Source organism: Grammomys surdaster, unplaced genomic scaffold (assembly GCF_004785775.1).
Source record: "Grammomys surdaster isolate TR1022 unplaced genomic scaffold, NIH_TR_1.0 126178, whole genome shotgun sequence".
Lineage (NCBI taxonomy): Eukaryota > Metazoa > Chordata > Mammalia > Rodentia > Muridae > Grammomys > Grammomys surdaster.
Genome location: NW_021620984.1, coordinates 5837267 through 5849259, shown reverse-complemented (window position 1 = coordinate 5849259; position 11993 = coordinate 5837267).

The following is an 11993-nucleotide window of genomic DNA, read 5'->3' as shown; positions in this document are numbered from 1 at the left end:
CTGGATTGTGATTGCGTATGGCTAACTCAAGGTTTCTTGCCTACATCATTGACAATGCCTACTTAAAATGAAAAAGCAAAAAAACAAACAAAGCAAAAAACAACAACAATGAAAAAAACCCAACCTGCTTCTAGGAGACTCAAGAACCCCAGACACATAAAGCTAAAGCACACTGTTAATCCAAGTTAATCAGGTGTAGTATTTAATGTAGCCAGAATGGCACCCATACCAGGAGACTATGCAGAGAGCAGAAGCCAGGAAAGCCACAGAAGTGCCCCTTAGAGGGACACCTGCTACAAAATGGTTACCAACTGTCAACAACCAGTTTTAACTCTTGATGATTAATTTTATCTCTGAAAAGTTGTTATTGAATGTCACACACAGAGACACACATGCACCTAGCCTAACACTTGTTTATCTCTTAAAATATCATTGTCTCCTGAGCACAGAGGTTGGGCTCCTCCATGTGACAAACCTTGTCACAATTCTATGCGTGCATCTTGATCTCCATCTTCTACCCTTTCCTAACTTTGGCCTAACATGACATTAACATTTAGAAGATTTGCATTCTATACAATAGTGTAACCCACAACCACATGCTGCCTGGAAATGGTTTCCTTCGTTAAAAATAAATTTTAATACTTAAATCCACAGTAGTTCAGTTGACTGATAGTGCTGTGACTGGCTTCAGGTAAGGGGCAAAACCTGAAATCAGAGCACAAGGACACAGAACAAGCTGTCCCTTCCATCCTTCTCCTAATTATAAAAATAAAATATACAATTCAAGACACTTGTGAAAGCTTCTGCTATCTTTCTGTGTGTTTGCTGCCTTGGGGTTAGAAAGTGTCCTCTGTGAAGAGCAGGTAGTCACCTCGCGGCACTCTTGGGAAGATAAATATGATCAGTGGATACAACATGTGATTGCGGAGGACACACGTTAGAGCCCGAGAGTAAGGGACGGGGATTCTGAGGCATATGACATGTTGATCATGATCTCTGTGAAGGGAACGTCTCATTTACACTCCGCAAAACATCACCATCCAGAGCCTGCTCTAACCCTGCTAATATGAAATACTCCACAGAGAGAAGGATTTGGGCTCGAAAGATGAATTTGCACCGTGAACACTCTAATTCTAAACATAGAAAAGTACCCAGAACAAAGGGGCTGTGTGCTCATCTGATTATTAATGGCAGAGAAATGAGACTTGGGACCAAACTAAATGAGAGTGTTTTGGGAGTTACTGAGGCACAGCATTGGTGTCTTTAGCCATTTACTCCATAAGTAAAATGATTTTTGACATTATAAGTCAATCTTTATGAAAAGCCTTAAAATAGGGAAAAATGACATTTTATATTATGCAGTAAATATTATTAAAATGTCTTTCTTCAAAGTCTTGACATTTAAAAGTAATTCTGATGTTAAATTTTAATTCTATACACAGGCACCACATAGTTCTTTAGATATGTCATGGAAATCTCAAAATGCCATCAATATTATGATTTTTTTTTTTTAGAAAAGAGAAATATAAATATTTTTCACTTTGGGGAGAAAAACGAAAAATAACAGGAACTTTAGAAAAATTACTGCAAGTGGTAAAGCAGCATCCCAGCTGAAGTTAAAATAATATAAATCTATATAAAAAAGACTTTTCTATCAAAGCTGCTTTCATGAGTTCTGGAAAAGTACATAAAAGTTTGGCAAAGAGCAGGCCAAGAGAAGAAAATAAATTGAGGATCTGGATTTTATCCCGAGTATATGCACAACAAACACATGCAAAAAGACCTGGCCAAAGCAGGCTGATTTTCCTGTATAGCTGCTAAAAATGCTATAGCTATTAACTCACAAAGTTCCTTTTGAAATGCAACTAATAGGCACCTGCACAAGGCTTTCTCTCCAGTCTAATCTCAACCAACCTGCTATTAATGAGCGATAAGATCATTTACATAAACTGTCCACCCCCTCGGAGTTCAGAGGTAATATTCTGTCACACAGAGAACTAACCCTAGACAATTACCTGCTGAAACAGCGGATCACCTTCCTACTAGAATGTCTTTGTTCCTTGACTCTGCATTTGGAAAAAAAAAAAAAAAGCTATGCTAAATATTAACTTGTGCCTCTTTGACCCAGATTCCCAAAAAGGTATCAAACTGAGGAAAGGATTCTTCACGGGGTCCACAGCACCGCAATTCCCAAAGATGGTTTTAAGAAAAGAGTCCTTTGATGTTTAATAGAATCAGACATTTGAACTAAACCGGTCCAGGCTGTCTCCCCTACCGCTGCCACCACCGCTAACAATTATAAGCGTTCGGTGCTCTGAATAATTCACAATTTCATCTGTTCTACTCAGTGTAAAAACAATGTGGAGAGTACAAGGTCACTCTTTCTCCCTTTCCCAACTACTGACTTTTCCAACCCGACATCAGTCTGGTTGCATGATACACCTCGTGTTTGACATGCCTCCCCCACAGCTTCCTAAGAGCTGTTAGTCGATTTAGTTCAGGGTTTGGAAAATAATAAAGGTGCATTGGAGTGTCAGACTTCCTCTGTAGTAATAAACATGGACTCAGTATTTCGCATCCATTTTAGCTCAAAGCATTTAATACACTTCAGCATTACCTGAGACTGTAATACTGACCAATCTTGGCTGGAAAGTGCATTTAAAATACCTGACCACCCAGATACCAATGGCATTTTATGTATAAGCCAGATCTGTAAAAAAATGAAAATTATAATAAGCTATTTATGGAAGATTAACACCTGTTAATATGGCTCTCTCTGGGGTCATCTGTGAAATCTACAAACAGAATCCTACAGCCTATAAATCCCAGAGTAGAAGGAAAGCTGGCAAGTTGGCTGGGCTCGCACACCATTCATTCATTTCTACCTGAAAGTGATACCAACCCAGGGAGAGAGAGGCAGGATTTTGTAACCCGAAATAAAGCTCTAACCTTAACTTTAATTAAACTCTCTCATTTCTTGAAAACTCCAGTTTTGTAAAGAGGATTTTTTTTTAAATTGTTCTCAAAAGGTGAAGAACCATATAATGGACACACATTTTATTTTTTTTAAGACACAAAATCTATGATGCAATAAATGATACACAGAGGATGTATCAGGTCCATGGCTCCATGGTCTTATAAACTACCAAAAGCATGAACCACATGAATGTCTGCGTTAATTCTTTCCACACTTATTTATTCTTTAGTACTCTTTATATTGTGGAAAAAAATGGGTATTCTAAAGTACCCCTCCCACACACACACAGACAATAACCCCATATGTATATCACCTCCACCCACAAGTTTCTACCCTATCCAGCCTCATTGGCTTGTCTTTCTTTCTTTCTTTCTCTCTTCCTTTCTTTCTTTCTTTCTTTCTTTCCTTTTGAAGCAAATCTCAGCTGGCTTTTCATTTCACCGCATACCAAAGCATTCATTTGTTTTTCTCCATCCTTGCAAGTGTTGGAGAACCCAAATCAGCTAATGAGATTTCTGATTTCAAAATCTCCTACGTAGAGCAAGATGCTGTTCACCTGTCATCCCAGCACCCACTCGGGAGGCTGAGGCAGGGTTGGGAGTTCAATGCTTGCCCAGATGATGTAGTGAGACCCTGCCCGGGTCAATAAGCTAATTGGTTAAAAGTCTGGAGTTATGAGGAAATCCTAAGGATGAGTTCCAGCACTCTCCTTCCGAAACAAACAGGACTCTTTAAGAAATGTGTCTATATTCTGGAAATTGTGTCGAACACTTACCTGATAAAAGCATTTTAACCAACTTTAAAATGACCCCCAAAGTCTGTTTATACCTTTCTTGTTTTGAGGCTATCTCACTTGAGACCAGAAAGAATGTCTGGCTGGGGTCCCTGGAGGAACCATAGTGACAAAGAGCTGTGTAAAGCAAGATGCACACTGGTCTGAGAAGCCAAGGGTCCTTATGACCATGATCTTAAATTCCTTCAACTTAATATGAAGAAAGGTATTATACAATAGATGTGTCTTAGCTACATTTACATAATTATAGCTTTAATTGTTGTAAAATTAAAAGTGAACTTTTCTATTTATCATTGTACTTTCTGTTGGTTGGTTGCTTTGTTCTGAGACGTGGTCTTATAGGCCCCAGGCTAACCTCATCTCACAAAGTAGCTAAGGATGACCCTGGGATTCTCCTGCTTCTACTTGTGCATGCTTCGAACACAGGCTTTGCACTACCATGCATACTTTATAAGGTGCTAAGGCTTAAGACTGGACTGCGGGCTCAGAGAACTCACTGTCAACTGGGCTACATGCTAGATCCTAAAATGGAAGAATTTATTTGTTTGTTTGAAAAGAATGTTATTCCTCTTTCAGGCTAGGTCGATTTTCTAATGTGCAAAGATTTCCAAAACATTCAAAATAGGAAATGTTCAGCTTTTTGTGGATCCCAATATTGGCCAGAACTTTCATTGTTAAAAACTGCCACCAGACTACGGCAACGACATGCCACCAGACTATGGCAATGACAGTTCTATTTCATTCTTTATTAAAATAATAGTTCATGAACTGTAGTAGTGAGACCAGCATGGGGAAGGAGATATGAGATTATTAATTTCATCTGATTTCTTCCCTAGTTTTCTGTTCCAATTTTAGGTTTTATACATGCACACACATGCACAAGCACGCACACGCATACGCACATACAAATACTGGCACTCTACCTTACTTTCACTTACTCATGACAGATTCGTACTTTTCAATTATCATCTTTGCATTCTTATCAGAACTGAAACTATTATTGAAGATAAGACAGACCTCTGGAGAGAGGGCTATTGAAATTTTTACGTTTGTTTCTGTAAGCAACATATGAAGACAAAAGGAAAATACTATAGTGGAGAATTTAACACACCCACACAAACCAAAAAAAAAAAAAAACCCTCAATATGAAATCACAAACTGTCACTACTGTTCTTGAAATAACTTGGCAGTGACCCTGAAGACACTCAAGTCTCCTCATAGGCTTAGGGCTCCATAAACATGGGAAGACAACTGACCATAATCTAAGAGTCTTGACTTCTCATCCAAAGCTATTGTTTGAATATTCAAGACTATTTTTTATGAGCCAGGTGTGAAAATGTACCTTTGCAATCCTGCAAAACCAGCAGTCTTTATAATCCCTCTGTAAGGTCTCAACAGGGGGAGTTACAAGTGTGAAGTCAACCTGGGCTTTGGATAAGAGACCCTGTCTCAAAAAACAAAGGGTGGGTATGTGCATAGCTCCTGACAGAACACTGGCCTAACAAGCAAACCTTCCTGGCTTCACTCCTTACCACCACAAACAACAATACACTAACAAACTACAACTTAGAGATGTTGTCTTTTAAAAAACATATTTCCCTCATAGATATTTTAAATGATAGCAACAACAAAAGTTGTTTATTGCATACTAATTAACACTGAGTTAGAACTAATTATTAAATAGCAAGGGTTATTGTATCCTGTTAGGTCCTTGGCATGCCAGAGCTATAATTAAATATATGATTCTCTATGTGCAGAAAAATATTCAAAGTAAAAAAAAAGTACACTCTCATAGTAGAATTGTGTTGATTGATTCAGTGTGGGGCTATATTCACTCAAATATAGAGGCAGTGTATAAATACATTTTCAAAAAAGTGAAAGGTCTTAAGTTTTTGTTTATGTCCAGTCTATGGGATCTTCCTTGAATGTATAGGTTATAAAAGTGATAATTAAATAGGTTAATGTCAGCAAAATGTGTGCTTATATAGTATTAAATATTTCTAAATTGGACGAAACTCTATCAAAACCATCTTGCTTAACCATAAGGAGACATCACTTTACTCTGTCCCAGTTTTCTCAGGATGGCGCCTATTAAAGACAGAGAAAAGGCAGCTTTATTTCTTAAAGCTGTGAAGGAGAATAGACACTAATCTCCTACTCGATGAGCTTTTTTACTTCATTAAAGATGGCTAGGAAGAGTTTATAGCAGAAATTACCCAAGATGGAAGAGCAGCGGACAGTCCTCAGCCCTGCATGGTCCTCATTTCACACCTTAGACATACAGAGGCTTCCTGTCCAGCGGTTTGCAAACTCTGTCCCTTCTAGGATTGCGGCAGGTGCCACTGAGATTTCTCTCCCATCAGGAGAACTTTCCCATCCTTTTCCAAAGGTTACAAAGGACTGAGGACACCCTTTTTGATAGATGATTTCCAAAGAATTTGAGCAGCAAGTGCAAACCACGTGGTTTACACTCTAGTTAAAATCTGTACCAAGGTGTGTGTGTGTGTGTGTGTGTGTGTGTGTGTGTGTGTGTGTGTGTGTATGTGGTGGGGCAGGGAGAGGGAGAGAGGGGGACAGGAAGAGAGGAGAAGAGGGGGATGGGGGAGGGTTGGGGGAGGGTCGGAGAAAGAGGAGGGAGGAGAGGGACTGTGTGTGTGAGAAAGGGAGGGAGGGAAGGAGGGAGGGATGGAAGGAAGGAGGGAGGGAGGGAGGGAGGGAGGGAGGGAGGGAGGGAGGGAGGGAGAGAGAGAGAGAGAGAGAGAGAGAGAGAGAGAGAGAGAGAGAGAGAGAACATGTACACATTCTTGTGTGTTAGCCAGAGTACCCGCACACCACTATGCACAGATGAGGTAGTCAGAGGTCAACTCAGGCTTCAATCTTCACCTTCCATCTTGCTTAAGATTGTCTTCTCAGAGCTTTTCTGTTGCATATTCCAGGCTAACTGGCCTGTGAGCTTCGGGCAACTGCCCCACCTTCCTCCTATCTCCCTGTAGGGACCATTCTGGGTAGGTTCTATGGATTTGCTTGGCTCGGGCTTCTACCCACTGCCCCATCTCTTCATCTCCAGGGTTCCATGTTTTCTGCCATAAGACTTGAAGCCTGGTCTACTTGCTGAATGAAATGAGGCTCATGACATCCAACACAAAGGTGAGGAAAAGATGGGGGATTTTTTTCAAAGACTTGACTTCACGTTTGGTAAGGACACATTTTCCCTCAATTCCCACCCCCACCATAAAAATAGAAAGTATTCTAAATTTTGTGGATGAGAATTCCACTCTGTGTAAAAAAGAAAAAAAAAACCCTCAGTATCCTCTCTCTCATCCAAGGAAACCCTGGTGACTAAGGGGTCAGTGAACACAAGGAGAGAGTCCAGACCTCACAGCCACAGTAACACAACTCATAGCTTTAAAAAAAACTTCATAAAATTTATATATATATGGCCTGAGGGATCCTCATGGTAGAGTTCATGTAAGACCCTGGGTTCAATCCCTATCTCAGAAGCAAAAAGAAAACCTAATTTGAAAGCATAGGGGTGAGGTCTACAAACAAGGACAAGCCCTAAATGAGAAGCAGTCTAGACCTCTGATTGGCCTGAAGTCCGCTACCAGGCCTGAAGGTAGGGTTCTGCATACCCACACTGGCTCCTGCAACTGGTTTGTCCTTTGTGTGAGCCTCTTCCTTATCTGGGAAGGTGATGGGGGCGGGGGTGTTTCTGAGAGGGAAGAACCTGAAGTCTCCGCAGTGTGCAGTGTCAGAACTGTTCACACAACCCTGGTGAACCTTTGATAGAAGATAAAAACAGATGTGAAGCCCCTAGGGCCTGACAGAACCTCTCGTGAATGTCGTCCCCAGGGATACTGCAGGCAACTGGAGCTCTCTGGCTGAAGAGGAGGTCCCAGGAAAGTCTTATAAGGCAAGTGGAGGGGGGGATCGCTGCTTTGAGTTCTCCACAACAGACAGAACTCGACTCTGAGAACTGCAGTTTGTAAGAAGAAAAGGAGACAGAGACCATAGAGATGCTATTCCAGATCCTTATTTTATGCATTTAATAATTATGCTTCTTGGAGCCCCTCCCTTTATAACCTCACTGGCTTTTATTTTTGGATGTTGTTGCATTTTGCTTTTTAAGGCAGTGTCTCCCTGTGCCACCCAGGCTTGATTTGAGCTTGGGATTCCCTTGCCTCAGCCTCTGGGGTGATGGAGTTATCGCATAGCTAGGTATTGGAATGGGTTGCATGGCTTATCTATTCATCTTGTGTAACAAAACAGTACCCACAGGAAGATAGGCAGGCTTGTCAAAATAAAACATACACATAATGCGTTCCATTGTACTTCAGCTCATGACGAGCGATCTATATTTTATGTCAAAGACGGCACTAACAATCATTCCAAATAATATAATAAGCAATGGCTATGTACGTACACATATAGCCACACCCATAGAAGTGTACTAAATCTGCCATGTTCAACAGAAATATTTTAAAAGCCTGTACAGAAAGGAGGGAAAAAATAACTATGTAGCTTTGATAAAAGAGCTGAGGTAGATGAGAAGACTGTAGATCATTACAGGGAGTGAGGCTGCAGTTTCAGTCACTGACGGAGGTTTCTCAGGATAGCCAAGCATGGGTGAAAGATTTTCCTCACTCTCTCATCTCATATAAGATCGGAACACTGGCCCCTGCCTGACCCGATAAGCTGTCAGGACTTCCCATAGCCTTTTCCTCTCTGGCACTTATGAATACACACCCACAGAACACTCAGCACTTGACAGAGAGGTTTGCTTTTAATCTCCTGTGATTCCCCAACCTCATTCTAGCACCAGGTTGCACACAGAACCCAAATGGTTTCCTTCTCTACTGATGAAAGCCAACCGCCCTGCACCAGCTTGTTTCATTGAATTAACCAAATCCTGAAATGTCACAAGAGACAGAGATTATCCCAGTGCCTTCATTTTTTTCTTTTTCTTTTTCTTTTTTTGTTTTTGCACACTAAGGACTTCTTATGGTACCAAGAAAGGTCAAATAATAAACCACTGGTAGAGTTAAACCCGGAACAGTAGACTCTCCAGCAACATCCCCTGATACAGTCACTTTCACGACCAAGACAGCAAAAGATGACGTGAGGACGCATGATGGGCTATGCACACGTCAGCCCCAGGGGTCTTGCTATTGTTCTCATTTTTACCGGAGTAAGGAGAAACTCAGAGAGGGCTGTATGCACAGGTCACCCAGCTAGTGAGATTCAACTGTTCTCCAGTTTACATAGAAAAATCCCACCTGGCATAAAAGAGCAACCAGATCAAAGCCAAGCAAACCAGCATCGCCATGACAGAGCCTGAGCAGAGAGGGGTCCTTCAGGCCTATTGCTGGCCTACCCCCTAAGTTGTGAACATTATCCATGCGAAATTGCCCTAGTGTTTAAATTGAAGGCTTTTGAGATTTTCCTCAGGTGCCTAAAAGTTAAAATTCCCTGCTGAGTAGCATTTATTGACAGAGATGGGCCACATGGTACAATAAAGAAAAAAAATAGTCATTTTATTGGCAACAAGAACACTTTTGCTTTCTGCAGAGGGATACGTTCCAGAGGATGTACTCTTTTATTTTGTCATCTCTTCGTAAGGCAGTGTCACACTTCTTAAGTAACTCATTTGTCCCCAGGAGACAAACAACTCCGCCAGAAAGGTCTATCCTATTATAAGCAAAGAGTAGCTATAAAAATAAACAATAATAACAACATTCCTTTTTATGAACAGGAAGCTTATTATTCCGTCTACCTTCGAGCAACCCACATCCCAAAATGTAGTATATAATTTTGCTTTTTAACAGTTGTCATATTAAAGAATGCTTGAAAATACCCAATTTCCCTGCGACAGATGGAAAAGAAAACAATAAAAAAAAATGCAAAAAAAAACCCAACATAAAAAAAAACCCAACTCTACCTCCAAGAACATACTTGCCTAACATAAGGTTTCTCTGAAATGAGATATTTTCACCACAGGAAAATCTGTGGATTTGGTTAGCTTTGCTATCTAATCTTGCTGTGAATATTCAACATGAACTAATTCCACCTAACTCCCCCTTCCTCTGACCATGGTGCAGGATTTCTCAATCTCTCACTACATCCTTAATGTTTTCCTTTTAAACTGTCCCAAAGTAACAGGACCTGGCTCCGCAGAAAAGCAACATGGTAATAATCCCTACACAGTAAATAATCATTTACTTGGCAAGACATTGTGGTCAGACACAGGCACAAGAGAGCAAGGAGACTTCTGGGAATGCTTCTTCCTCCAACACATGAGTCTCCGTAATAGTGAAAATAAAATTAACATGGCTCTTTCTGTCTAACAAGGTAGAGTTGTAAATTACACAAAGCTCCATTCATTTAATTTCGGAGACTTTATGCATATCGGAGGAATATCGAAATATGCCAAGCGGAAAAGTCTATATATACACAGACTAAATATACTAAATATGTCACTTTGAAAGATAATAGGCATAAGATAAACAATGGAAAATCAGATAGCCTAAGAAAACTTAACTGACAATTTTCATTGAAACATTATTTCCTCCAGGCAAATAACCAAGTTAAATGCTGTACATTTATTTCAAACAATTGGGCAGCCGTGTTTAGAAATATGGCAGTGATTAATTCACTTTGGGTGGGAAAATACCTTTGATGATTTTATTCAAAAAATTCATTTATAGTAATATTTACTGATTCTCGGCATTTAAAGGAGTGATACATTGCAGGTCCCTTTTAGCAGGGGTGGGGTGGGGGAGGGGCAGCATTCTCAGCCAAGGACTGACTGAGGCTGTCTCTGTTTTTCAACACACTTAGCACAAATGTTCATCTCAGAAGAGGGCCAGAGGGCCAAATGTTCTGAACACTCTGCTCTTGGAAACATGAGGTCACTTTTGGTTCCCTGATAACTATATAAGTTTAGTCCGGTCTTACCCTCGTCGCTTGCTCAAAGGTCAATAAGAGACATCTGGTGTTGACTGCAGAGACCAGAAACTGAGACATCCTGTGCTAAATGAAAAAGGATGTGTCCGATGACCCAGGAGTACAGTAACACCTCTCAATCTAGGGTTTTGAGTTTGCCCTGGAAAGATGCCCTGTGCCCTTCATAGGTCCCTGTTACTTGGAGCTCTGTGAAATCCATGTCTCAGAAAGACCCTGCTTCATCACTTCATCAGTACACTTAAGTAGTATCCAAAGCACACTACAGCTTAAAAAAAAAAAAAAAGAGTATGTAAGGCCTTCACGGGTTATCTTGTTCTTTTATATATTGCTGCCTCTTTCTCCTCCTCCTCCTTCTTGTCTTTCTCCTCCCTTTTCCTTTACTCTCCCCTCCCCTCATCTTTCTCCTCCACCTCCTCTTCTCCCCACCTCCCCACCTCTCCCTCCCCCTCCCCCTCCCCTTCTCTGGTGTTCAGGAGACCATCCAATGCCATGCCTACACTGCCACCGAGCTATACCTCAGCCCCTTTCCTATTTAACAACTGAAGTAAAATACAAGTTTCACGAGAACTGACATGATTCTACTTTACTCTCATGGCTCAGCCACTTGTCCCCCCCTTCCCCTCTATCTGCTTCTTTTTGGCTTTTCTTGCTGGAGACGCAGGAGGGGTAACATCAGTCCTCACACTGGGTCTGGAGAAAAATGCATTACCACGATACAAAATGACAATGAAACTAACCAAGTCATGGATACTCGGTTTAAAGGAAAATACTGAAACCAACAAATAAAGATGGGAACACTTGGCTTAAAGTCTAAGGAAAAAAAAACCTTTATCTTCTATGAACTTCTATGTAGCTTGCTTGCTATGTAAAAGGTAAAAGGGGTCATTTTGTAAACATCGTATATCAAGATAACAAAACATCTGCTTTGCTTCTAAGTAGAGGACCACTGTTCAGAAGACTTGTTTTATCTAACTCAAGTAGGATAGGGCTGGAAGACTTCAGCAAATGCCAGCACCCTGCCCAAAATATCTTCTTTATCCAAACAGGCCCTCTGTGCACTTGGCCTTTGACCCACCCTGGGAGTGCCAGACCCATCTGGAGCACCTGGTTGGTTATTGTGTCAAACACTGTCTCCATCCTCTACTGGTGACCACCAGCAAGGATTCTTGTGTTCTCAGATTATCTCCTCCCCTGCTCTGGAATACAGTGCTTGGTCCCAGATACATTCATAAGACAGTCACTAAAGACAGCCAAGAGACT